This window comes from Amphiura filiformis, chromosome 1 (assembly GCF_039555335.1).
Source record: "Amphiura filiformis chromosome 1, Afil_fr2py, whole genome shotgun sequence".
In the NCBI taxonomy this organism is placed as follows: domain Eukaryota; kingdom Metazoa; phylum Echinodermata; class Ophiuroidea; order Amphilepidida; family Amphiuridae; genus Amphiura; species Amphiura filiformis.
Genome location: NC_092628.1, coordinates 89,956,652 through 89,983,988, shown reverse-complemented (window position 1 = coordinate 89,983,988; position 27,337 = coordinate 89,956,652). Strand labels below are relative to the sequence as shown.

The window sequence follows — 27,337 nt, the reverse complement described above, 5'->3', positions numbered from 1 at the left end:
GCAATTATAATACTAAGGATATTTATCTTCAGTAGATAGCACTGCAATATGCATGGTTGCAATACTAGCAATGATAATACTACAGACAGCTATCTTCAGTAGATAGCATTATGCATGGTTGCGATACTAGCAATGATAATACTATGGACAGGTATCTTCAGTGGATAGCACTATGCATGGTTGATATACTAGCAATGATAACACTATGGACAGCTATCTTCAGTAGATAGCATTATGCATGGTTGATATACTAGCAATTATAATACTATGGATATTTATCTTCAGTAGATAGCACTGCAATATGCATGGTTGCAATACTAGCAATGATAATACTACAGACAGCTATCTTCAGTAGATAGCATTATGCATGGTTGAGATACTAGCAATGAAAATACTATGGACAGGTATCTTCAGTGGATAGCACTATGCATGGTTGATATACTAGCAATGAAAATACTATGCACAGCTATCTTCAGTAGATAACACTATGCATGGTTGATATACTTGCAATGATAATAATAGAAAGATAGCTATCTTCAGTAGATAGCACTATGCATGTTGAGATACTAACAATTGTAATACTAAGGACAGGTGCATCAGCATAATCACAATACCCTGTTGGTTTCAACTGTTTACCACTCACTATTAATAATAGTACAAAATCTAACAGTGGACACCTTCAAAGCCTCATCTACTTTTGCAAACTTGTGACACTCCTGGTGTTAAAATGGTGACATGGAAAAAAATAATGGTGATTTGTCATATTTTGGCACATAAAATGTCCAATATCTTCAACCCGTTTTGACAAGTTGTTCAAAGCTTACTTATATTAACTATATATTTGACAACGCCAGTTATGCTTTTATCTTGATTCTTCAATTTCAATTGTATTAAAGATTCCATTTATCAAGCTCTTTGACACAAATCTGGCTTACTTAATTGAGCAATTTGACACTTTTTGATGGTTGATGCTAAAGTTAGATACAGGCAATTCAAGTTAAAAATAACATGTTCTTCTGTGTTGGACTGTCCCAATATGATCATTCTGATCAGTGAAGCTCATAGAAAACATTAAGAATATCATGAATCTTGGAAGCCTACTTTGTATGATTATGAGTTGTCAAACTTGGCCAACAATAAAGTAATGAATACATTAATAGTTTATAATAGCTACAGAAGAAACTCGATTTGAATTATCGTAAGATTTTGAGAGTGTTTAGGCTGAAGATATTCATACAAACATAAGGGTTGGATACAGGTAAGTCTTTACAAAACATTGTTCTTTGAATTGAACCTGTTTTGAAAACATGAAATGCTTTAAGATATTAAATGGAATGGTGTAGGGCAACAAGAGACAGTTTCGTCTTTTGAGTTGTTAGTTTTGTATGCTTATTGTTATGTACAGAATTGGAATAGTTAGACATGAAAGGCTCTAGCCTGTAGTGTCCTGAGGACTCAATATCTTGACTCCTCATTACCTCAGTACTGAAAACATCCACTTCTTACTTGTATGTTATAGTAGTGCCACTGAGGTACTGGTGTCAGGCCCTGAGCCCATGAGGTACTGGTGTCAGGCCCTGAGCCCATGAGGTACTGGTGTCAGGCCCTGATCCCATGACCTGGAAATCTTACAATAACACAATAATGGTACAATGTAATGTTACATTTCGTCGGCAGAGTGCAACACTATCGGAAGTGTAGTTGAATGTAATAGCTGCCTTTGGTAAAATACCTATTGTTTGCAGCACAATCCCCTCATGCTCATTGTAAAGTGTTGATGTTCTGTATTTTTTCCTGATGGCCCCAAGATATCACCTTTACATGTAGTTGGGTGTTTTTTCTAGTGTTATTGGTTAAGTACATTTATTGAAATGTTGCAAATGGCAGCTATTGCATTTTACTGCACTTGCGATAGTGTTGCACTCTGCTGACGATTTGACTCCTTAATGTTCTGACATGATCTGGTGCACTCAGGCCAAAGTTAACAACTGTGAACATTGTGAGATCATTGTAATATTGTTGACCTTTCAAAGTACGCATTTAAATGATGGAATCTCTATAGCACATTTAGTTATTAAGTTGTGATAATGCTATATTTTTATGTTGCTAATATTGTTTTTGCAACTTATTATTCCTTACTTTAACTTAAAAATGTCCAACGTTGGTCTCAGTGTATCAGATTATGCCATTTCTTATTTGAATTAATTCACTAAGGAGTGCATATGGCAGGACAGACTGATATAAATAAATAGTATAACATAACATATTATTTTGATAACTGATTTCTTTGGCTTTTGAAAGAAGCCTCACCTTACACTTAGGTACAAATACTGCTAAGGTAGTGAACTTAAAAAGCTGAGGCATATTTGGACTTGCCACATCTGGTGTTGATCCACATTGTGATCCATATGATCTGTTGAGAAGTGTTGAGTTCATCGTAAGCTCACATTGCACTATCCAAAGACTGTTGATTGACTGGTCTGGTGTGTGACTTGTAGCTTGCTTTCTTGGCATGTTGGTTTGCCGGCGCAGTACGTTCTACAATCCATTGTACGTCAGCAGTCAGTGAGTCGGTACAATTACTTTGACATATCCAATAGTACTGGGTTATTCTGTAAAGGTCAATAAAGATAAAATGAAACACCAATGAGTGACTGACTTTGATAACATAGTGTCAAATAATACTTTGAAAAAAGTTGCTGACTGGTATATTGACGCTCCAGACCCTGATTAGTCTGCTATGTGTTTTGGATACAAAGAAATAAAAGTTAATGATAGTAAAGCTAAAAAGCTACATATGAAGAGCTTTGTTTCAAAACCCCTTACATCCACTTGCCCAATTTTGAGAACACATCAAAAAATCATCAACATAATCACTGATATAAAGTGTTTTTCAACAAAAGCAGTTTTTAGCAGGATGCTCATCCTACACAAGCATCCCGCCAAAAACTGCTTTTGTTGCAAACCCCAATATATCAGTGATTTTTTGATGATTTTTGATGTGTTCTCAAAATGGGCAAGTGGATGTAAGGGGTTTTGAAACAAAGCTCTTCATATACTCCATGTTGACAAATGCTGAAAGCACCAAAACTAACTGATACAACATTCGCATTTCCATCTTTATATCGGCCAGATCACAAGAAAAATGTAAACAAAGGAGTGTCTGAGCATTATAAAAAGAACACTGGTCATTAAGAAGCAAGTTGGGTATGCAGATATGCACTACAGACCTAGATAGACCTATTTCCATATTGTTGTCTTTTGAAAAGTACACAAATCAAATTAAAACTAAAATAACTTGATATAATTAGGTTAATTAGTCATAGCCCCTGGATATAATTTGAAGCACCCTGTCAATGAACATATGACAACAAATGACTAAAACAGTTGCAGCCAATGAAAGCATGTTTATAGGTTATTCAAACCATCACAGCTGCAAATAAATAGCGAGTATTTATTCAATCAGTAATTTCTTGCCCTACATGAATTACTCCTCACTCGGTCAAGAAACTAACTGTGTGTATATTAGGATTAACAATAACAACAGAAAGTTTGGTTGGATGCAGTAGAGACATCTACCAATCAACCAATTATTGCTGATTTTACTTTTGATTTTGATTTTGATTTTGATTTTGATTCAATTTTGATTTTTCTACATGTGGTTATTATAAAATCAATTTAGACATTGCAGTGACTTTTTGCTGAATGAAATTCAAATCAATAGTAAGTTAAATGAAGTAAAACAAAACAAAATGAATGCTTGTTTCAATCTAACACCCCACCCCACACACAAAGGGCAAAGATACTTCCATAGTGAACGGCCCATCCGAGATCTACACCAAAACAAGCATGGCTTATCACCACAGAATTTGCTAGACAGAAACATCCTGACTCCATTCTTTCAATTTCCCTTTTATTAAGATAGAATATGAAATGTCTCAACATAAAACACCCACAGCTTTTATCTTTGTTCCAAATTGCCAAGAAGATGTCTTATTGAACTTCTGTGCAACAATGGTTGCCTCAACTGAATTGGAACCTGTATTATAGATCTTCATTATCTCAGTACCAAGATTTCCTGCTAGCAGTTCCGATAAACTTAAAGAATATGATTTCAGGTTTCATCAATACCCCTTAAAATAAAGGCTCATTGATATTACCGAACTGCTCCAAATATCAAAATCTTACAATACATTTTTGAAAAAACTGAGGTGAGGTTGTTTTGAAAGATGCATTCTCATGCCTGCAGCCTTGTACACAAAATAAGGGACTATTATTAGTAGTTATAATGTAATCTTTCTAAATCAATATGATTATTTTTTGTCAAACTGGATTTAAGATGCATCATGATGATAAAGGCTTATTTGTAACATTTCAAAATGAGAACACATGACTAACAACACGATTAACAAAAGATAATAAGATGATTGCTACAGAAAACAGACATTTGAAGGACGACAGGTAGCAGGCGTACAGCACGTACACATACTCAAGAGCAGTGTTAACATTAGATGTGCGCATAATCTAACCATCTGTGTTCCTGTCTACATGGCGATGCTGTGAAATTGTTTTGTCATATTCACAATGATCAAGTCTCCTATCTGAAATGTCCTTAAAAATTAAGTCTCTCTGGTTGGATTTTAAAAATAAAAGCAATGTTATCATGGGACAATTGATACTCTTCCGTGCATCAATTACAAAAATGTGCTTTAAATAGAAACCACATCCAACACATTTTATTGCCGAAAAGGTTTAGGCATTTAACATTACCATTTCACACTTTCGACTTATGTGCCTCCAAGTGTTTTTGCTCTTAAAATTTTATCATCAGTGGTTTAAAGATTCATTTGTGGAGCCTTTAAAAAACAGCTTTGAAGATTTATTGCCTCAATACTTTGCTTCAAGCTAACATTGGGCTATTCCAGTTGAAATCCACTCTACCCCTGTGGAAGATTTTGGACATATCTTCCACAGGGGGAGTATGCATTTCAAATGTAATTGGTCAGGCTAAATCATTTTGAAACCCATACTCCCCCTGTATAATGGCTTTACCTATATGTTGCACAACTGGAGTGAGAATTTCAAATAGAAGCTACCCAACTGTCTATTCCATTTGAAACTCATACTCCCTCTGTGGATGACTTTAGCTAAATCTTCCACAGGGGTAGTGTGGATTTTAAATGGAATAGCCCATTTGCACAAAATGGACTAAAATCCACAAACAGGAGAGCTTCTGCAACTTGTGTAAGAGTAATAGATGACATCACTGTGGAATGCCTCCTCTCAATTGGCTAACTGAATCATGACGATTCTGGGAAAATGAAATTTGTGCTGAAGTTCAAAAAGGTAGCAAACATTTACACAGTTGCAGGAAATATTTGAACGATAAAATTGATTTCTGGATCAGGTCACCTGAGTGCAGTTCCTCAATTGTCTACATTTTGAATGTAAGTAGAGTAAGACACTAACAGGAACTGTATTTCGTGCTGAAAATGATGAAGAAATATGAGCAAGCAATGTAAATAGCGATGTGTATTGATTGTTTAATATTTGAAGTACATGTATTTAAATATTGATGAATTGTGGATTAAAAATAGATTATTAGAATTATCACTGTTCTATTCCCACATGTCTTAATGAATCAATTATGAGGGTTCTGAAAAGGGTAATATTTTAGTGTTTTTAAACTCTTTTTAAAGTCTTTTAGCCAATTTTACTGCAGAAAATCTGAAGTGTAACAATATTTGATGACAATTTAAAGTGAATTTTGATGGAATATTGTATCCTCTGTTGAAAAAGTGATGAAAGCAACCATGAGAAAATGGCTAAAATCTCTGTAAAATGACTGAAAATAAGGCTTTGCTGCCCCTGTATCATTGATGCATCATTACTCATTACATCATCATGATCTGTCAGCACATCTTAAGGGAACAACCCAAAAATTTGATGAAGCCCTATAAATGAAAGTCCTTTAGTTAGAAGGCTAACCCCCCTCCTCCCGCCCCTCTAACGTAAGTGTCTGCACGCTGCTTCATTAACACACTGTTGGCATTCTCAACTTAAGACAAGACAGAGTATAAATGTACAGTACTGAGTATTGTATATTTGTGTCCCCTGAACTTTAAGCTGTGTAGACAAGGAAAATAAATGTGAATCACACTTGTGTTGTCCTAAGTAGGTTGCTCAACAACTAGCTTGTATGTTCACTCATTGTTTGGCATCTTAAGCAGACAGTCTTCTGTCAGATTTTGTCAGCTTTCAAAACAAGAAAATAGCGGCACATCAAGTGACTCTGGCAGTAATACATACAGGCTACTGAGGCTATTCATTCTCATTTAACCTTTACAACACTGCACATGTGAATCATGAACCTAATGACGTAAAAACAACATTCTACCTGATACACAAAGGGCAATGGGAATGGGATTCCAAGTTTGTTATCAAAGAGATGGGAATTTGTTAAATCTAAAAGATTTTGCAATTTTATAACCCTTTTAATTATGACTAAAGATAACATACTGTAACCATGGTAACCTATGTATGTTGCATAGCCTCCTCTCATCCAGTTAACTGATCCTAACATGAAATAGTCCAAATTAATGGCATTTGTTAGCTATAGGGAAGGGAAGAATGACATCATTTAGTCTTGATAAATGCCCTGAATGACATTGTAAGTTCAAGAGAGGAGTTGATCAAATTGATGAGAGAAAGTGCACGTGCCTTTAGCTTGTTCTACACAGATGACGTCATATGATGAGCCAAAGGGATGAGATAGATTAGACAAAGCCAATTAAGGGATTGAAATGTTTGCGTTTAATCTCTACACCATGTTTTCAGTCCTGTGGCTGTATACTGCTACAAACTTGTGCTCAAATAAGCAAGTCCCGGGAAGCAAGTATAACCTTGCTGCTTTAAAATATACTGCCTTATGCTTCATCACTGCAGTAGAGACTTCTTTTCTATAATTCTCTTCGTGCACTACTTCAAGGGGTGCTGGGGAAAATGTCTATGTACATGTATGTGTTCAAATGTCTGCATTACTGTTACGTAGTTGTCATATCTTCAAACGAATATGTAAAGGGTGATCTGCTGTGATTTTATATGCATCTCTTGAGGCAGCATACTGGGCATAAACTCCTCTGCCCATCACATCTGCTCTATCCTACACCTCCTTCCTATGAAATGTTAAAAAGTCAGGTTGATCACAGCTCCTTTGTCACATGTTTGCAGGACTCCCCAACTACCCTCTTTAAGCAGGAATGGAGGAAAGAAAATGTTGGGGTATTTGTGTTCTGCTGGGAATGAATTCGGAACTTAAATCGCTGCTTGTGTGTGACACTTGCAGAGAATGTGACTAATAGCATGACACACTGATTGTGTTGAAGGAGCAACAAAAGTGTTTTTTGTTTCCGCATTCTGTTGGTAAGCTAGTAGCCCATATGAAGCTCCATTTTTTCTAATTCTAACTGCATAATTATACAGGGTGGTATATAGATCTTTTCATATCAACATCAGAAATGTTCGTAAAACCACTGTGCAACAGGTGCATGCGCAGAGTAATAAAGTGCACACGAGCGCCCTTACACTTGCATAAATTCAAATAAGCGCTCGCCAGTGACACACATTACGCAACGCGCAACTAGCGTGTTGCCCCCAACAGCTGTGTGATGACCTGGAATATTATAATAAAATAGGTCATCATTAACAAAAGGAAGTGTCGGTTCTCCTCTCTATTTCTGTGGTGACACTACATAATTGGTTCATAGTGTATGATGAGCTATATGTGTGTCTCTGACTCAGCACAATTGTGTTCTATTCACATCAGATGGTAGCATGTTGACATTAAGTGTAGTCAATTAACCATTCCTGTCCCATTTCCACACACTTTGATCTAAAATATCCACGTTTGTTTGCACTTCCTACTGAAAGCGATATTTGTTTAATCGGAGGAGTTCAAACTGGACAGTAGCATTTGTGATGTGATCAAGCAAAGAGTCAAATGACTCAATTTTGATTTGATGGATGGAGATATCAGCAGAAAGTGTATAATTGATGTCACAATTGAAGCCTGACTCATTATGTCTGACTTTATCACTTGTCTGCCTTCTCTCCTTTGTTTGTTATGGGGATGAATTGTAATTGTATGTCGGTAGTGACATCATCATGATTGTGCTATCTTCAGTAGATAGCATTTAAATGGCTACCATAGATGAATTGTATCACTGCAACATGGAGTGACATCATCATGATTGTGGTATCTTCAATGCAGTATTGAAAACTACCTGTTGAAACCAGTTGTTATGTAATAAAACGTTTCCTATTCCAGTGGTCATGCCTTCAGGGAATTTGACCCCCCCTTTTTTTCCCTCCCCAGTTTTCCACCCAGTTAGGAAAATAATCACAGAAATTCCACTATTTTTGGTGAAAATGCCCGTATTTTGGGCAAATATCACCCATAATGGGTGAAAACTGCTCATTTTCAGGAAAAGTTTCCAGATTTTTGCTCCCTCCGAATCAAATGATAACAAACTGAAACTGGCACTAAATACTTCATTCAAATCACTGCTCAATTATACAGATAAAAGAATTAACATTCTCACACAAACTACAAATTGTCATCAATCATTTCAAAAATGCTATGGAATTTGCACACTATTGCTTCGCTGAATTTAAACCAACATCTTTCGTATTTGAAGGATTTATAGCTTGGTACAATGTAAATATGATTTCATTGTGTTCCATGTACACATGGAATTATTGTTCATACTTTATATTTACTCTCGGAACCATGCCCATTAAGCCTCATTTGGCCTTTTCACTTTCGCAAATACATGAGCTGGGGATTATTTATGCAGCTTCTGGCAATATATGTATCATATGAGAAAGATTTTCTTAATTGCAAGCCACATGAATATGCCTTCTTCCCTAAGAATCTAGACAAAATCACAGTCAGTAAATATAAGGGTTTTTCCTCCCCAACCTTGTGCCCCCCCCCCCCATTTATACCTAAAATTAGCTATTCTCATGCATTGATGATACACCAATGAAAGGTAAAATGGTATATGGCGTTAGAATTTACACATAGCCAGTTTGCTCTTCCTCCACATTATATGCATGGATAAAATCATAACATTAAGGTCTATCAATGTTTACAAACACAATTATATAATCAATTTCTGAGAATCCTACAATCAATCTCTTGACACCTCAATTTGCACGCATCAATGCAATACGCAACAACCGGGGCAACAACCGTCAACCACTCGTGACTTGGTCAGGCCATGTGACACTATACCAGACGTAATATACGACTACTAGAAAGCTCTACAAGAACCGTGTTTATATTATTTTGTATTCAATAGAGAACGTAAAGTAAACGTCCTCCCTCTAGTATTTGCGGCCCACTGATTTATCTATGAATGGATGTTGTGTGACGTCATGGTATATGTATACTGGCTGAACCACATCTCATCTTAATTAAAATTTAATTTTGAAAGTTTAGCTTGCGTGCAAATTGTTTTGCGTATGTGTGTGCTTCCCTTTGTCTCCTGATACAAAAGTCTTGCTCTATTTTAGAATGCTGGATTGGGAGGCCCAGCAACTTCCGCAAGTAACATGATACAAAAATATAATCAAATTGAACAAAAACAAAAGCTTGGATATTGGAAAAGCCTACAGTCATACATGTATAGTCAGCAGATTCAAACACTGTCATAAGTGCACTTTGCATTGAATTTTTACAGAAGCAGAATTTGACATTTTACTAAGTGGTGATATTATCATCAATAAATGTTTGACACAGATTTTGAGGGTTTAGTTATGAATTATTTTATTACTTTTTGAAGCTGCACTAATGAAAAATACGAACAAATTTGAGAAGTGTGCATGAAGAACAGTGTTTTAGTATTGGATGCAGCAACACTGTCGTTAAGTGGCTCTCGGTGTTACACTCCTGAAATGGGACCACCTGGCAAATGCAACAGTATGTAATGCATTTTAACATACTTATTTTTAAAATGGCAAAAAAATAATGCAGTCTCAGTTTAAACTGAATATATTTATGATATATTTATTCAGGCATGACAGCGGCTTTTTTGGAAACTGCCTGAAAAAGCGAGTGAATTTGAACTTAAAAGGCCCAAAACAGGCTGAAAAATAAAAATGCGTAAATTTGGACAACAAAACTGCCTGAATTCAGGCAAAAGCCTGAAAATTCTCATGCCTGATTTATTGCTACCTACCACCCACAGTATGAAATGTTAAATAAAAGCCAAGATAAAAGCAACAAAATGTTTCACTTACAAAAGTGTTGCATTCTATTGTTGTTGTTGTCTTGATTTCCTCCTGCGCTTACGACATGTTCTGGACTTACTTATCGTAATTACTAATTAATTAAGATGGTGACTTCCTTTATATTTTATATTTAAGAAATAAAAATCAATTTTACTAAAAGGGTCACCAAGTACAGTGTTACTTTCTAACAATAATATGTGTAACACTTCAGTAGTGCTAGTATTTATTTTCACTTTCTATCCTTGCCAAGGTGTAGTTCTTACGGAATAGACTGATGTTTATTTCTAAAGTCTATGCTTACAAATAATTGGGATAAATTGGTTCTTTGGATATGGATACACAACCAAACACAGATTACACTATGAACAAAAATGTCCAAACAAATTGATACAAAAATGCTAATATTCATATACATGTAATAAATTTATGTAGTGCAATAATACAAGATCATTGTGCTTTACACAAAGTCACTGCCCACTAATGGCCCAAGACACACCTTATCAACCATTTAGTGGGATGTAGCTGTATACAGGTGCAGAACTCTATAGAGCCTACATATAAAATAACCATTACAGCCAGGATCAGCTCTTGAGATGGGACCAAGACACACCTTATCAACCATTTAGTGGGATGTAGCTGTATACAGGTGCAGAACTCTAATCAGCCTAGAGCCTACTATAACCATCACAGCCAGGATCAGCTCTTGAGATTGGACCAAGACACATCTTATAAACCATTTAGCATGCAGGGATGCAGCTCTTTACAGGCACAAACCTAATCAGCATAAACCATTACAGCCAGGATCAGCTTGCCAAGTTTTGTTCAGGTAAACTGGGACAATTTGCAGGATGTTCCTTGTTCAGGGGGATTTCAAGCTACATGTAGTTCAATTGTTTCCATGAGAACAGACATTGGACACTCATACCATCATACACTCAGGCTCATGCAATCTAGTGCCTTGCCGATTGAGATAACTTACTAACTGGGCCATTAAAAACAAGACTTTTGTGTAATCCTGACCAGAATTTAATGTGATGAGGGTGTCAATTTAGTTTTAATTGCTGCTTGTGGTAAATTTGTAATCATTATTGTTTTACTCCTCCTCGTTGTTATTACTACTGTAATTATCATCTTCTCTATCAACACTAAATTTGTCACTGTTTGTTATTATTATACCATCTTCCTCACCATCAACATCACTGTCATCATTACCACCACCATATTTGTCATCATCAATCTGCATCATGCCACTACCACCAACATAAACAACATCCAATGTGACCAATCTCATCAGCTTTGTTTGAAGCAAACTGCCTTTTAAGATATATATCATGCATGAAAAAATAAAGAACATTAAAAAAAATCATGACTTACAACGCGCGCAGCGTGTTTATTCTGAGCACCTTGCATTACCACGTTTTTTTTTATTCCCATGCATTTTTAATCCTCTCACCGTCAACAGGGTCGTTTCTGCTGCACTGTAAATGCAGGGTAACGATTCACTACCCACATATTTAGCGCTAAAGTTTGTTCGGTTTATAATAGACAAAAATTATTCGGCTTTTGTTACTTACTGCGCGTCAGTAAAGTTCCTATCCACTCGTGCGTTAATCCACATTTAAGCGTGCGCCAGTCACACATTACGCAATGCACAACTATATCAATACATGTGTTATGAGCCTTATTTTTTTTCGCTTTATATAAGCTGAACAAACTTTAGTGGAGAGTAGTACAGAAAAACTTTTTTGTGACCTTCAAGATGCTTTTCTGTCATATTTTGATCACTTGCGCTGTTTGTCACTTTTTGTGTCACCCACTAAAAACAGACAGACTACGGAAGGTGTATTGGAACATCGCAATCTTTCTATTGGACGTGATATTTATTTTGATCACATTTAATAAAGGCATGGACAAATGAGTTAAAAGCAAATATCAACTGAGTATACATAAGATAGTGAGTAAACATCATGCAATAATGAAATATTTTGGTTACCGAGAAGCACTATGAAGAATGTATATTTCATAAGAATGTCATCAAAGTCTTGTCAAGAAATTTTTATTAAATTGAGTAATGCTTGTCACTGGGCACTGGCAATCTCAATCAATAAACTTATGCCAACATTATGACTGTTACCGAACTGTTTCTTTCAGAAAACCTACTTTTACGATAGAAAACAATAGAGCAAAATTGCCAAATAAGAAATCTCCCCCTTCCAAGTTGTCATTAAACCATATTAATGTCAACAAAAGATGCGTTAGAATCCACAGATACAGATAAGACTCACTGATTAGTAAATGTTGCTTCAACCGTACCAAACATCAATTCCAAAAGCATATGCACAGGCGGGTATCCCATGTGATGCGATTACGTCATCATGCGAAAAGTGATATGGCGACAGAAAGCTTGGTTGGCCAAGCTACACCCCGTGGCTATGTTGACCCGAGGGGTCGGTGGTTCAAAACCGCACCTGAGAAGGAAAGTTTTCTCTTCTTCTTTCTTTCTTTCTTTCTTCTTTCCTTCCCCCTCGCCAAAAAGCAACTGGGCAATATTAACCCTAACAAGGAACATGCTTTTTTGCTATCGGAAGGCAGAGAAGGAACAAAAAAGGAGAGAAGATGAAGAAAGATTTCACTTGGCACCACCGGGAATTGACCCCTGGACCCCTCGGGTGCCATGCACACGATCACCGACCTCATGCCACGGCCAGCGACTTGGTGCCCATAAATGACTTCACATGGAATGCATGCATGCGCAGTGGTTTTCCTTGTAAGATTTATAGGCGTTAGGGTTATGTTAGCATTGCCAACTGGCTTTGGTATTGTTTTAGCAGTGCAGAGCCCCTTCTGGCTGCCTGTGTTGTCTCCCTCTATTGACTGGCTTACCACACTTGGCTGCACATACATACTTTCTACTCCGATCATCTTCAGTGTCCCTCTCCTTCCAGGCTATGTTCTCATATCATGCTCTCATTTCAGTACAATTATTTTTTTTGGGGGGGGGGGTACATGTAGTGGTTGCTTGGGTGAAAGCGTTTGGTGCCTTCTCCTAGCCTCCACTTTGCTTTCTCATAGCCAGAGACAGTGAAACTGCCTGCTGCTCTTTTTTGCCTGCCAGGTTCCACTGGTCTCCCACATTTCATGCTTTACAGTACAGATGAGTTGACCTCAATGTTTATCAACAAAGGCTAGGGACTGGTATATCGATATGCTCGAGCGAACTGCATATAACCACTACAGCCTTATTGCGATGTGGCGGGAGTTTTAAAATCATGGGCCCTGAACAAAATATGATGCTCGCACATACTGCCAGGCAAAAAAAATGGGAAATTGTGATGATGCTTGTGCATACTGCCAGGCAATGACGTCAGAAGTCAACTCATCTATATTATATATGGGTTAGGTGATCCATCAAATTGAAATGCAATAATCAGTCAAATATATAATATTATAAATGTACATAATCAATTCATCCATTGCAATGAGAATCTTGTGATCAATATCTATCAATGGCTGAAGATGAGCAGTCAATGAATGAATGAATGAAGTTGGCCTGTAACTAGTACATGAAGTACAGCACAGACTTAAGAAAAAGTACAGTGTCCAAACCATGTCCTTGAAAAACCTTCTAGTTTTCCACATCTTGAACATTTTGTTTCCTAGGTAGCAAGATAAAAGAGGTGAATGACCATTGAACTCTATTGACCATGACTTATTTTTCGATGTTACCCTAAACAGCGCAAATATTCTTTACATGAATTATGTTTGCAAGACGAATAATTTGAGACTATTTTGGTTAAAATCTGACAATTTTTAGTTTTTGACCCCCTGTGGAACCCAGCATTTGACCTTTGGGCTTATAACTCAAGAACAGATAGGGCAAACTTTACATTTTCTTAATCCTAATGACTAAGGAATAAGTTGGGATATTTTGTTTAAACGATTGGAGTCATTTTGAGATTTGAACCCTCTATACCTTTTCCCACCAAAAACTACCTTTCCACCAAGTATATTTTTGTACTTTTCGTACGCTGTTCAGGGAACATCTCTGACAAGCATAGCAGTGGAACTTATTCTATTGCTAATTATAGCGGACAGTCAATGGACAAAATCTTTTAAAATATCTTGTTCTTCAGATTTTTAAAAGTCTTGTTATCTTCTGACTGACCTGGCTCGTGGCTTGGGCTGTTATTTTTTTGCAACACAGTTGTCCAAAATCATTACATAAGAAACAGGGGTTATCCAGAGCAATGCACTGCTTTTGATTATTTTAGGAATTGACCGGAGTTCTGGGTTTAGATTATGAAACTGGATGTACAAGGGTTATCTATTTTGTTTTCAATTCCACCTCATGGTATACAAATCTATGAAATTATAACAGACATATTATGTCAGTTTTGATTCACTCTCAAGAAAGAAGAAGAATGAAATATAGGGGTCAACGAACACTGAGATCAATGTTCAAATCAATTGCAGCATTTCTTTGGACTGAGGCACAATTGTTTTATATATCTTGATGGACTATATACCCAGTGAAACAGCAATAATGTATAATCTATTATTTGTGAATAGCTCTATTCAACTTTCCTTGAGGGATATGGGGGAGACAAGGAGGACATAATAACAGTGATTCAAAAACAATTTCTTCATCAGAAGTTTCCGATTTATGAACTAACTCATACATATTTCATACAAGTTTCCTCATTCAGTTGAGATGCTAAATAGGATGATTTTTGTCATTTTGGGTTACACGGGGGGAAACAGTTCTGACTGAGGGGGTATTTTGCCCCAAATCCTCCCATGGTGTTGCCACTGGCGATAGGGAGTAAAAACATTGACATCTATTTCAAGCAGGCTAGCCTCTGTTTCAGTTCAAGTGATCTATTTATTCATTTAGTTGATATTCCAATCTTATCAAACCACAATCAAATATTATCCTTCCAATTGGATATAAATAGCAAGTGATGAGTCCATCATCACTTAAAAATCAAATATAACCCAAATCCCATCCACAACAACATTGACATGATTAGCTCACAAATCGATGCCTTTTAATTATTTTAATTTGGGATCTAATTCAACTCTATCATAACAACTGCAGCCTGGTCCAGGTCGACCCAACTGTCCAGGTAACTGTTACGATGGATGATCAATTTCTATCATCGGTTATCGCTCACTTAATGGCAAAGGTTCATACGGCTAATTGACTCTTGTTAAGGTGATACTGCATTTACGCTTTTTATACTCCAACAAAGTTATGCAACCATTTTCTCTTCATCCACCCATACAGTGATGTCACTAGGATGAAATTAGTGCCTGTTATTTTTTGAGGCATGCAAATAACAAATCAGTAGTGTATTCAGTATTTTCAGTCAAACTATAGTGCCGATCGGGGCAGACTTCAATATGGACCAAGTAACGGCTGTCAGCACTGAGTGCTGGCTGAGGGTGACTAAATTAGCTACTTGCAGTTCCGCCATTATGCACTATATGCGGGAGAGCCTCGAACTGGCAGCATACATGAAAGGAAGAATTATGTAACCTTACACAGAACGTTATGACTAGTTCAATTCCCATTCATGTATGCTGCCAGTTCGAGGCTCTCCCCGCACATAGTGCATAATGGCGAACCGCAAGTAGCTAATAGTCACAGCCCTGTCCCCATATTCCTACCACAGAAGATGGGAAACATCGCCTTAAAAAATCTCTACACAGTCAGTCGAAGACGTCAATGCATGATGGATGGGAAAGCGGTCAACTCACAAACGTGTGTTCCGTTTCCTCGCTTTTCTTTAACTAGTAATGCTTAGCTAGTTTGAAGTGATCTTGTAGGGATATAACACGGTACTTTCTGAAGTATAAAAATAATTGGAACTTTGATCAGATTTCTTGTGAGCAAACTCAGCAAAGATGTTATAACATTGCAGAAATGAACAGTTGAAACAGCTTGAAACTGTCTTCATTATCATCATTACTTACAAAAGATTACAAGAATTTGTCAAGTTTGAAAATTCTTCCTCTTTTGTCATCAAATGGATACTTATCTGGCTCAAATCAAGTTGTATGAGCTATATAATGGGATTCAATAAAACAACTTCTTTAGTTAAACAAGTTCTTTAATTGAAATCCTGTTGTTTAATTCAAATCCCAATGCTGTAGCTAGAAAATCATGCAACAGGGATTGTGAAATAAAAAATATGAGTCCAAACGTTTCCCTGTAATGTCCTGTCTTAATTGAATGTAATAACAGTACATGTATAACACATGCATGAGAGCGGAGATGAAAATGTGATATATCCAAATCGCTGCTTTGTATATATTAGTTCTGTAATAAATACTGCAATTCATTTCTTTTATTATGATATTTCTTTGCATTAAGGGATGGGGTATGAACGTTTGGACAGTATTTATTGTGGGACATTAGAGCACATCAGACATATCGAATTGCATTCTGAATACGAAGAATGTCCTTCTGATATTAACTAGTTTTGAATTTTTTGAAATTCGCAATGTAATACGCATTTTATGGCAAATCATTAAAAATTTATATTTTTGACATTTAACAGTACTCAAAGTAAACTTTATAAATCTGATGATTTATACTTAAAGTGTATGTAGGTGGGATGAAAAGCCGACGATCAATCAAAAATTTTGACCTTTCGTATCGAAGATATGGATTCTTTCTTTTAGGGGGAAAAATCCATATCTTCAATATGAAAGGTCAAAATTTTCAATTGATTGTCGGCTTTTCCTCCCAGCTACATACACTTTAAGAGTATATCATTAGATTTATAAAATTTACTTCAAGGACTGTTATATATCAAAATGTGAAAAATATCAAATTTTAATAATTTGTCATAAAATTTGTATTATATCGTGAATTTCAAAAATGAAAATTATTTGATATCAGAAAGACATTCTTCGTATTCAGAATGCAATGCAATTTGATATGTCAGATGTACTCTCGTGTCCCACAAAAAATACTGTCGAAACGCTCAAAACGCTCATTCCAGATCCCCTAAATTATCAAAATTAATTAAAAAACACAAAGCTGCAATAGCATATTGCTGTTTGTATCTGAACTCATCACTAGTTTTCCAGGTACATGTAGTGTGTATCTCTGAATTCAAGCATGTTATCCTACTTAAAACTTCACTTGGGGAAAGAGTATACAAATAGTCAGTAATTCAATCAGCTAAAACAATGCTTGTGAATGTAAACTAGTTTGTGCTCATCAAACATTCAAATTATCCCATGATATACATGACAAATGAGGAATAAGGAATTCAATTCGGCTAATAAAACATCTCTCCATCAGCAAGGGCTTTCTTCTTATGTGTCTCCAGGTAACTATGTAGTGTGTGGGAGCTGTGAGTAGGAGGAGGATAGCACTGGTGTAAAATTTAAACAAATGTTGATTCAATTTGTATCAAATTCACATTGATGCCTACGAAAGTATGCATGTGTTTTGTATTACTTTTCAAATGACACTTTTCTATTTTTACTGATCCAAATTTTGTGCACTATATTGTTAATGTAAAGTCACAAGGTTGTTATGCTCAAAATGTGTCCCGATGGGACAGGTACAAAACAAAATGTACCCCCACATTTCTGACCTTACTCAAATATCTTAGGGGTGTCATGCAGATCAATGAGCTTTGAAAGTTGAAAATCGGGCTCAAGAGTCTAAATGCCAGAAACGTTTTTAACATAGCTTGTAATAATCAATTTCAAATAATAAGGAACAAGAACTCATAACCTGAGGTCAACTCCTGAAATAAGATTATTCAATGGCAGATATTGAACTCTGCCATTAGACATGAGCTCCTCATAGCAAAACCTATCTTCATCCAATAATAGATATTATTATTTCTATTAGCCTTCTGAGAGGTATGATAAATCTGCCTACTATTGCATAGTGTTTTTGATGTACCCGCATAACTACAATATATATTTTAAAGGATGTGCAGATGATATTCATGTGCATACATTCTCACTTTATTCAAGTTTCATTTATTTTTACCAAGTCAGTTTTGAAATCATTATCCATAGAACCATAGCATCTTGTAAGGGGTGGTAGAGCAGAAGTCTAAGAGTTCGACTCATAATCGTGAGGTAGCTTGTTGAGGTCAAGGGTTCGAATCCCTGTGGTAAAAACATGTTGAAAACTTAGGCAAGGCCCCAATTGCTTCTCCCCACCCAGGTGAACAAATTGGTACCGGCTTTAGTCAATGCTGGGAAGGTAACAGACTCCCTAAGGAGGAGGTGCAGCCATCCCCACAGCAACATTTCATGGAAGAGTCTGGCTCAATCCCTTCAGATGAGATGGAAGCGCTGGCCAAACAGTACCAAGTTCAAAGACCAACCGTAGAACAGCTGTTATACCAGGGTAGTGCACAATAATACAGACAATGAACTTTCCCATTTACACTTGCGGCCAATTATAAACAAGCGCCAAACAGTGAAGATTGAATGTCAAAACATTGCTTGCAACGGTTGGATGACGCACACATTTTACACCAAGCTTGACTAACGCTCTCACACTGAGCCGTCGTATAGGTTTATCTAAGATAATAATTACATGATCATGAATGGATTCTATTGGGAAGACATCTCTTGATAATGGTAATGATTTTGAAATCAATAGGAACATGAGCATTTGACAGCAGGTAGAAGTTCAATAAATCATCAGGCATAATGTGCAAGTTCACTTATCTGTGTCAGTGAACAATCAAATCTTAGATGAGAAAAACAAAATTATATCTGTGATGATAAAAGGTAAATTATCAGAAGTTAGAATTAATTACCAAATCTAGTTTGCTCCCCCCTACAACTCGCACAAGGACTTTCAGAAGACATTTTAATTGCGAAACAAATTGCTTTAGAATGTTTCACAAATAATTAAATCAAAAAACATACATTTTATAATGCAAACCTACAGACAATGTTATACAACATTTATCACAGTATGACACATTATGTTTACATGATTTTGACCAACAGTTATTGCTTTTTCAAGTTTTGATCCCCCTCTTATTGCATTCTATAAACATACCATACCAGTCCTCAACACCTTTTAAAAGTTGAAATGTTTAGTTTCTCAAATACTGTGATTTGATTACATCACAAATTAAAACCCAGCACGACAGATCCATGTTTGAAATAGTTTCACAGTAATTAAAACAATACAAACCATGGGTAGGTTACTAGTTAGAGAGACATGTGACCACAGACCTGACATTTCAACAATATTAATATGCTGATGCTGGTATTTTCAGTGTTGCTACACTGCCATCAGGATGAGAAATCAAGTACTGTATATCGCGAAATTTTTGTGCGGTTTTTATTTTTACGCTTTTTGCGGCTAATTTCATTACCGCAAATTTATAAGCCCCCTGAAATATTTTTCGCTGATATAAGACACTGTATAACTGCTCTGAACAGTTCAAATTGCAACAGATTAATACCACAAAATATCATGCATTACAGTATAAAGTCAAATGCATAAAACACCCTTTGGGTGGTTATAAACAGTACAGCAAAGAAATCACCCAACACGATTGGCCAGGTGGAGGGGGCACTTAACACAAATGACCATACAGGTATGCTCCCCTGGAGGAAAGACCAGTTTTTGGACTGCACAGCTCCGAAAGACCCGTCCCCTACCAAAACCAGGCACTGAAAGACCCCTGATTTTGATCATTTCCAGGCGATTTTCAACCAGAAAGCCAAGGAAGACCCTTGATTTTGACAGTTCACAGCTCCAAAGACCCCCTTTTATAGTACGCTGTGAGCTCCCAAAGACCCTAATTAATCCTAACTGTACAAATGTTTTTTTGCTATCAGAAGGGAAAGGAGAAATGAAAAAGGAGAGAAGATGAACAAAGAAGTCACTAGGTACCCTCAGGATTCGAAACCTCGGACCCCTCGCATGCCATACAGAAGATCACCAGCCTGTAGCCACGGAGGTTACGCTGGCCCGGCCAGTGATTCCCTGGGTATATATTACTTAGGCATCACATGCACATGGAATGCGTGCACGACCAGTGGTTTTAATAGCAAGCTTTAGTGAGACCTGGTTGGGTTTGGGCTAGGATAAATTTATTAACTAACCCTAACCGCACCCATGTTTTTTTTTTTGCTATATCGGAAGGGAAAGAAGAGTGAGACCTGGTTGGGTTTGGGTTACAGCTGGCATGGCTGATTTTAAAGAATCTAGCACAGATATCACCAGGATGTGTGATTACAGAATATTACATGAAATCAGTGGAATTAGAATTTTCATGCTGAATTATCGATTATTTCCAGATTTTTGCAGATAGGCTATTTGAAAACAAATTTTAGGTTGGTACCTGTCACTTATAAATTGAGAGAATATCCTTTATAATACAGAAAAGATCATAGTTACTTGGTGAATGGTGATGGTATGAAAAATAACAGTCAAGTTAATAAACTTGATAAATGGTTTTCTTGTTTGATTACCAACATGCATAGCATAATTATCCTTGTGCTTTTTAGGTTTCTCTGTCCAAGGGTAATTATATCGCCATGCAACTAAAACCATCAGAAACCACTGATCCAAGGAAAATTAAAATTGATTCTTAGAAACATACGTCACTGATTTGAAGAAACCAAACTGAAACAAACAAGTAAACAAACAATTTCTTCCTACATGTAATTGAGTAATCATGCCCTGTCTGTAACAGGCAAAAGACAATAGATGCCGTCAAAGGTAGATATCCCTCAGTATTAAGCACTTCTGACAACCTAACACAACAGTGAGACTGAACAACTTTGCCTGAGGATTTGCCGGGATGTGTGCTTCGGTATTACATTCAATGCTTCAAACCTGTCTGCTTATGATACGCTCCCTCGCTCGCTACGACACACCAGACTGATAGGAAAAACTACCACATCCCCTGGGAGTACCTCATCACACCTACTAAATTGGAGCTCATATTTTAGGTATAGATTGGGATGCTTTGCCTTGTTGTAAACAGATTTCAAAGACTTCAATTTTGGGAATTGGATAATTGGGATAGTAAGTCATGTGCACTGTAATACTGTCAGATGATAATCAACATTGTTCAATGGAATAATTGATATTTTATTTTTGAAAGGAAAGTAGTCCAATTTTATTGCATACCGGTACCAGCAAAAAAGCAACAAATGTTGGCATTTGATTTAGTCGTGTAATTGAAAGAGAAATAAGATTCTCTGGTAGCGATTGATCAGATATCCATGCTAACAGCTTCCAAATGGTTACTTTGAAATTTGAAGGACGAAGGTCCAATAGTGTAATCATGCCTGCCTCACCTCTTATTTAACTTGTGCAAAGCTCCCTCTCCCCGTTCATAAGTAACTCATTGGAGCCCACACTACCCATTGGTTTTCTCTCATCTGTTACCTGTACTGCGCTGTTTGTGGCCCCTATTAGTGGACATTTCAAAAATATTGAATTAAAAATTAATAAGTGACACAATCTGCTCCATGGGGCCAAAGGAGGCATTTGAGAAAAATGAGTTACTATATACTTATTACCTTATACAATCATTAGGCTAGTATCACACACTGGAAACACCAAAGTTCTAGCATACTTGGTTCTAAAGTTCTGAAATTTTGTAAAGTCTATTTCCTTATGTATTTTATTGGGGAACAGCGTGGCACACTGGTTAAGGTCTTTGCCTTTGGTGCGAGAGGTCCCGGGTTCAATTCCCCGCAGGACCCCCCCCCCAAAAATATATATCTGTTCTTCCTGTGGTTCATCTGGTAATGGCGGGGCAGATGATCCATGATAAAGACCTCGTTTCAGGCGGTTCCGATCAGGGTAACGCCCGATTGTCGCTACACTTGATTGTCCTGTAAAATACCCGACCAGCTATCTACGGCGACCCCCTTCGTTCACCAGGTCACTTGTGCCTGACCGAAGTTTCATCAGCGTTATCTCCTAGATTTCAGCTGTTAATGCCTAGATATGCCCGACATAAAAAAAAAAAAAAAAAAAAAAGAATTTAAGGATCCAATAACCATGCAATTTGCAGTACATGTACATGTAAGTAATTTAGTAGACACCAATCATACCGGCATTCCCCGGCAATTATCTTACTTGAGAGAAGAGCTATCCGGTAATTAGAAAATAAAATACTACTTTTACATTCTACATGTGCAATGTATACCTGAAATGACCTGTTGAATTACATAGCAATAGCATTAAAGGGAACATGTTACAATAATCTTATTTTGATGCTTTTCTTACATCCCCATAATAATGCAACATAAAAAATTAACCATATAATTTCAGGATGCAAGGCCCTAGATCAAACATTAACATTCAATTCAAGTTTACTACAAGCATACATTGTAATCATGGTAATGGGTTGAAGTTGTCAAAATGTGAACAACTGAATCCTGTAAAGTAAGTCTTCTTTTTAACAGTACACATTCCATGAGTCTCTAATTACGTTACCAGTAAAAGGCTGTTAAAGGCGACAACCTAGCATCTGCACATGATACAATTGATGAGGAGCGCATGAGCGGATGATGGTTACTATGTAGCACATCTTAGCCTCTACATTTCCGTCTTTCATCGTGTTCACCTTCGATTTTATGAATACAAAAACAAAATCAGTGACAGTTACAAATCAGGTATATTCAGAGGCATGAAAAAAGAGGAAATAATCAATATCTTGGATGCATTAAGGATGTAGAGCAGGTACAAAGAATAGATAGCAGTGAGGGCATCTGGTCAGGTGATGTTCATGATGACATTGATGGCTAAGTGTTTAATACTGTAATACTTGTATAGCCTATATTTAGCTTCTGTAGTTCTTGCCCAATGCCTTAGCTTATGGCACTAAGTTTTCATAAGGTTCTAGGAGTTCTACATACATGACAGCTCAAGAAGAAAGGGATCTAGGAAATTGTAAGAATACCAAAATGATTCTTTGTGGCATTTGTCTCAAATGGTTCTTTCTGGCCTTTTATCTCTTCATAAAACTATGTAAGGTTCTTCTACATACAGGACAGCTTAAAAGAGAACCTATTTAGGTTTCACTTAGAACCGTTTTTCCTCAGAGTGTATAATAGTGTAAGTATAACTACTCTCTATACTTAGTGTATGTTTCAATTACAATATGAGGACAAATTACTGCATTCATCCCAATTAGCACCCCACCCCTAATAAGTGACCCTACATAATATTTTGATTGACAGCTGTCTAAGCACCCCTTTACAATTCACATGTACAACTAAATTCCACCAAATGTCTGAATAAAATTATGACCCTGGATTTTGAATGTGTGTGAAATCATATTTGTAATTTTCATTTCATAATTTATAATTTTCAATTCATAATTTTAATAAGCACCCTTGAAAATGACTAACTTAAGGGTCCTATACTCTAAATAGCAAAATATTCAAAATTAAGAAATTTCCTAATTTAGCCTTGAATCTATTAGCGGAATATTTCAGGGATTTTAATGTTTTGCCATCTACACAGTAAAAACCTATGTGTCTAAAATATTTCTCAGTTTTGATAATATGTGCTGGTTGGTTATACAACCTATTCAGGTTATGAACTCTCCTGCACTGCTGGCCAGTCACTTGAGTACAATCATATGCAACACACCATTTCCTGTGATAGTTTAATTTTCAAACTGGATTTCCGTAAATACCAATTTGAATCCATGCTAACTATAGTATAGAAAACAAACCAAGTACGAAAGCAAATCAATTTGTAGCCATCTATCTATAGGGTGACCTGCTGCTGTTTATTGCACTTCTGACATGTGACTATTTTGTTTGTATTCCATAGTATACATATGGGTAGTCCAATCTAGCGACACTCATTCGTTTAGGTAGTCCGAAGGGTCATTAGTCCAAAAACCCAATCATTTAGTTATAAACTCTAATCCTTACCCTCACCCCAACCTAAACTTTACCCTAATCTTAAACCTAAAGATAACCCTGACTCTTATCGTATATCTCTGACCCCAACCCTAACCCGAAGCTAACCCGAACGGAACCGTATCCCTATCCTAAACTCTTACCCTTTTCAGATTATTGACCCTTTGGACTATAGGCTGTTACCTTTCTTGGTATTATTACAATTTTTTACAGCTCCGGCAGAACCTGGTTGGTGCAAGTTGCTAGGAGTAGCGATAGGCGCTGCCAGGAGGAGTGCCAGTGTGAACGATGGTCGGCGTAAGTTCCGCCAGGTACGTCCGACGATTTACTCCTAACAAAAGCCAGGAGTAGCGAGCTAGCTGTAATCTCCACCAGGTGTATGCTGCAACGTGAACACTGCTACGCCTGTTTTGATCGGAACTAAGAGGCTACATTTCTTGTGGTTGAAAAAGGTCACAGAAACACCAAAAGTGGCAGCCAATGTTTAGGGCGACCAGAAGCAATGCTTGGTGGAACTGGTTGGCGTAGTGCAAGGAATAAACTGGGTGTGGACACATGGTAGGAGTAGGGAAAATATTTATCGATTTTTTAACAATGTCAGTGTAAGTTTATGCCACATGTAACTCAAAATGTGAACAAACTCAACTTATATGGCATGGTTTCTCTATCTGTGAGACATGTCTGCAAATAGTGTCTTGAGTTCAGAACCAGGGTCCTGACTAAGAGACTAAATTTGCTTCAGGTTGTAAGTGCATGGTTTGTCCCCTGGTTTGACTTTTAAAAAAACAATGGCATTCCAAAAATATGAACAACTCATGTCCTGTAGATGTCTGTAGGGCTGAAGAATCAGACAAAACTGGCTTGTAACAGTCAGACTAGTAGTAAGAGTACACCTTGATATCAAAAATAGAATGGAGCCTGGATGTAGCCAGAGTGCAGATGGCTCCCATTTTCCTGGGTAAGTACACTGTGCAAAGGTTTGGATGAATTCTAGAGAGAGTAAGATGGATGGAAATATTCTACGAAAGATCGATGAGGTAATGCTCTGATTTCAACTTCAAAGTTAATTGAATTTTAACAGTGGCTTTATTGAAGGCCTTTTATGATCTTATTTTAAACATCTTATAAAATGTGTAATATACATGTACTAGCAAGGTTTAAAATAATAAAAATTACGTAGCATTGATTTTTTGATTTTAGGTGTTGGTTGCATTAAGACAATTGAACAATTTGAGTCGATTTGGCCTTGGAAGAATAGTGCTTTTCAATTTGATATTTTATTCTAGCTTTTTGGTGAACTTGCTTTTACATGCATTGTTTTATACAATTTTCAAAGTGCATTTCAATTAACTTGACAATAAATTTCATACTTTTGTAAATTCAGAACTATCAGATGAAAGCACTGAACTTTATACAAGCAGTTTTATTTCATACACAGTATTCAACAATATGGCCCCTGCATACTTTTTAATATGATGTAGAATATTTGATGCAACATGTCTTCATTATTAAATCTATTCCCAGGATTCCAAAGGATCCAGTCATGTTTAACTTCTAATGAATGTTTGATGATGTAAAATTGATAATATGTGACACGATCTGGTCCATGGAAGCCAATTTTTGAAAATTGAGTTACTATGATTATTACCTTATAAAAATATTAGGCTATCATATACTGAAAACACCAAAGGTCTAGTATAGTTGGTTCTAAAGTTATGAAGTTTTTTGATGTCTATTTTCTTATGTATTTTCTTGTTTTTTTACTCCATATTTTTACCTTTATCTCAGTTTCATATTTGCCGCCTTTGGCCCCCATGGACCAGATCATGTCACATACTTCCACCAGACATTTGACATTAATATAATTGATTTACTGCATTTCAGTAAACATTTTGTTAGAAGATAAAAAATGATTTGAAATAGATTAAATAATGAAGTTGTTGAACAAATATTCTATGTCTATTATTTGGAGTATATCCCGCCCTTTATAGTTGCATCAATGCTTATACATGGGTGGATTTAGATGCAATTTTCATATACAAATGACTAGTTTTCAGCAATATAAATATTGCCCTAGGCAAATCAAAAATATTCACTATTTTCTTAACATGGCTTAGATGAAGCAATACATGCTGAAATTATACATCAACCAATTCATTATTCAGTACTGTAAGTTTATCAAAACAGCACTTCAGAAAGCATTTAAATGTCAGAAATTACTTTAGTTTGGTTAAATTAATTGTCACTGTTGGAAACAATTTGCATATAAATGTAAGAAGTTATGAAGTAGAAAATAAGATAATTTTATAATGTCTGTTACAATGTATTGTTATGTTATATTATTCAAAATGTTTATATACACTGTAAGCAGAGGGATATACAGACAATTTTGAATAAAAACACTTTTTACCCAAAATATGTCTAGTTTATATTTTTACAGGCAATCCTAGACTTCAGGTTTTTTTATTATTTGCCTGAATAAATTGCAGACTCGGCTATTGTGATTTATTATAGGAGAGTATGCAATTTATTCCATCAAAATAATATAAAACCCTAAAACCGAGAATTACCTTTTTTTCAACACTAGCCTCAAAAATAAGCTGAATATTCCTCTGCAAAATCTGCTTTGCCTAATCTGAGAGTGGTGCAGTGTCACAGGGGTACGGGCTGGATGTGACCCAATCAAAGTGAAAATTGTCAAAAAACATCTGATGTCCCCTCAATCCAGCTCGGTGCTTCCCTTCCTAATCAAAATCACACCATGCTTCTGCCTGCTGATTATATGAGATGCGATTTTTCAAAATGTTATGTTAGTAAACAGAGACTACACATAATATTATCACATCAAGAGACGGTAAGAAAATACTAGCGCATGTAAGCTCCTGCAGAGTACAGTAGTAGGGCATAGAAAAGGACAGGTACATGGAAACGCAGTTCCCAGAATATCTTGGAGGAGTGCAGTGGCAGAAAATGCAAATAGTGCATCCAAAGGCTATTTTTGAAGTCAGAAAAGCTTAACACAATCCATATTAATGTTAAGGTGGTATTGGATGCATTTTCTAGAAATTAGGAAATGCTTTGAGCATGTTTTAAACAGATTAATAAATTGAGTAGGGTAAAGTACACTGATCAATATGCCTTT

At 36.4% G+C, this 27,337-nt stretch overlaps 1 protein-coding gene across 1 annotated transcript in view; it reads right to left on the bottom strand.

The window, feature by feature from the left end:
* Positions 1 to 2,514: 2,514 nt before the first annotated feature.
* Positions 2,515 to 27,337, bottom strand: part of LOC140156993 (ATP-sensitive inward rectifier potassium channel 12-like) — a 65,823-nt gene continuing 41,000 nt past the window's right edge. The window contains exon 3 of the mRNA XM_072180050.1: positions 2,515 to 2,612. The gene's annotated coding sequence lies outside the window, so the exon portion shown is untranslated. The remainder of the gene's footprint in view (positions 2,613 to 27,337) is intronic.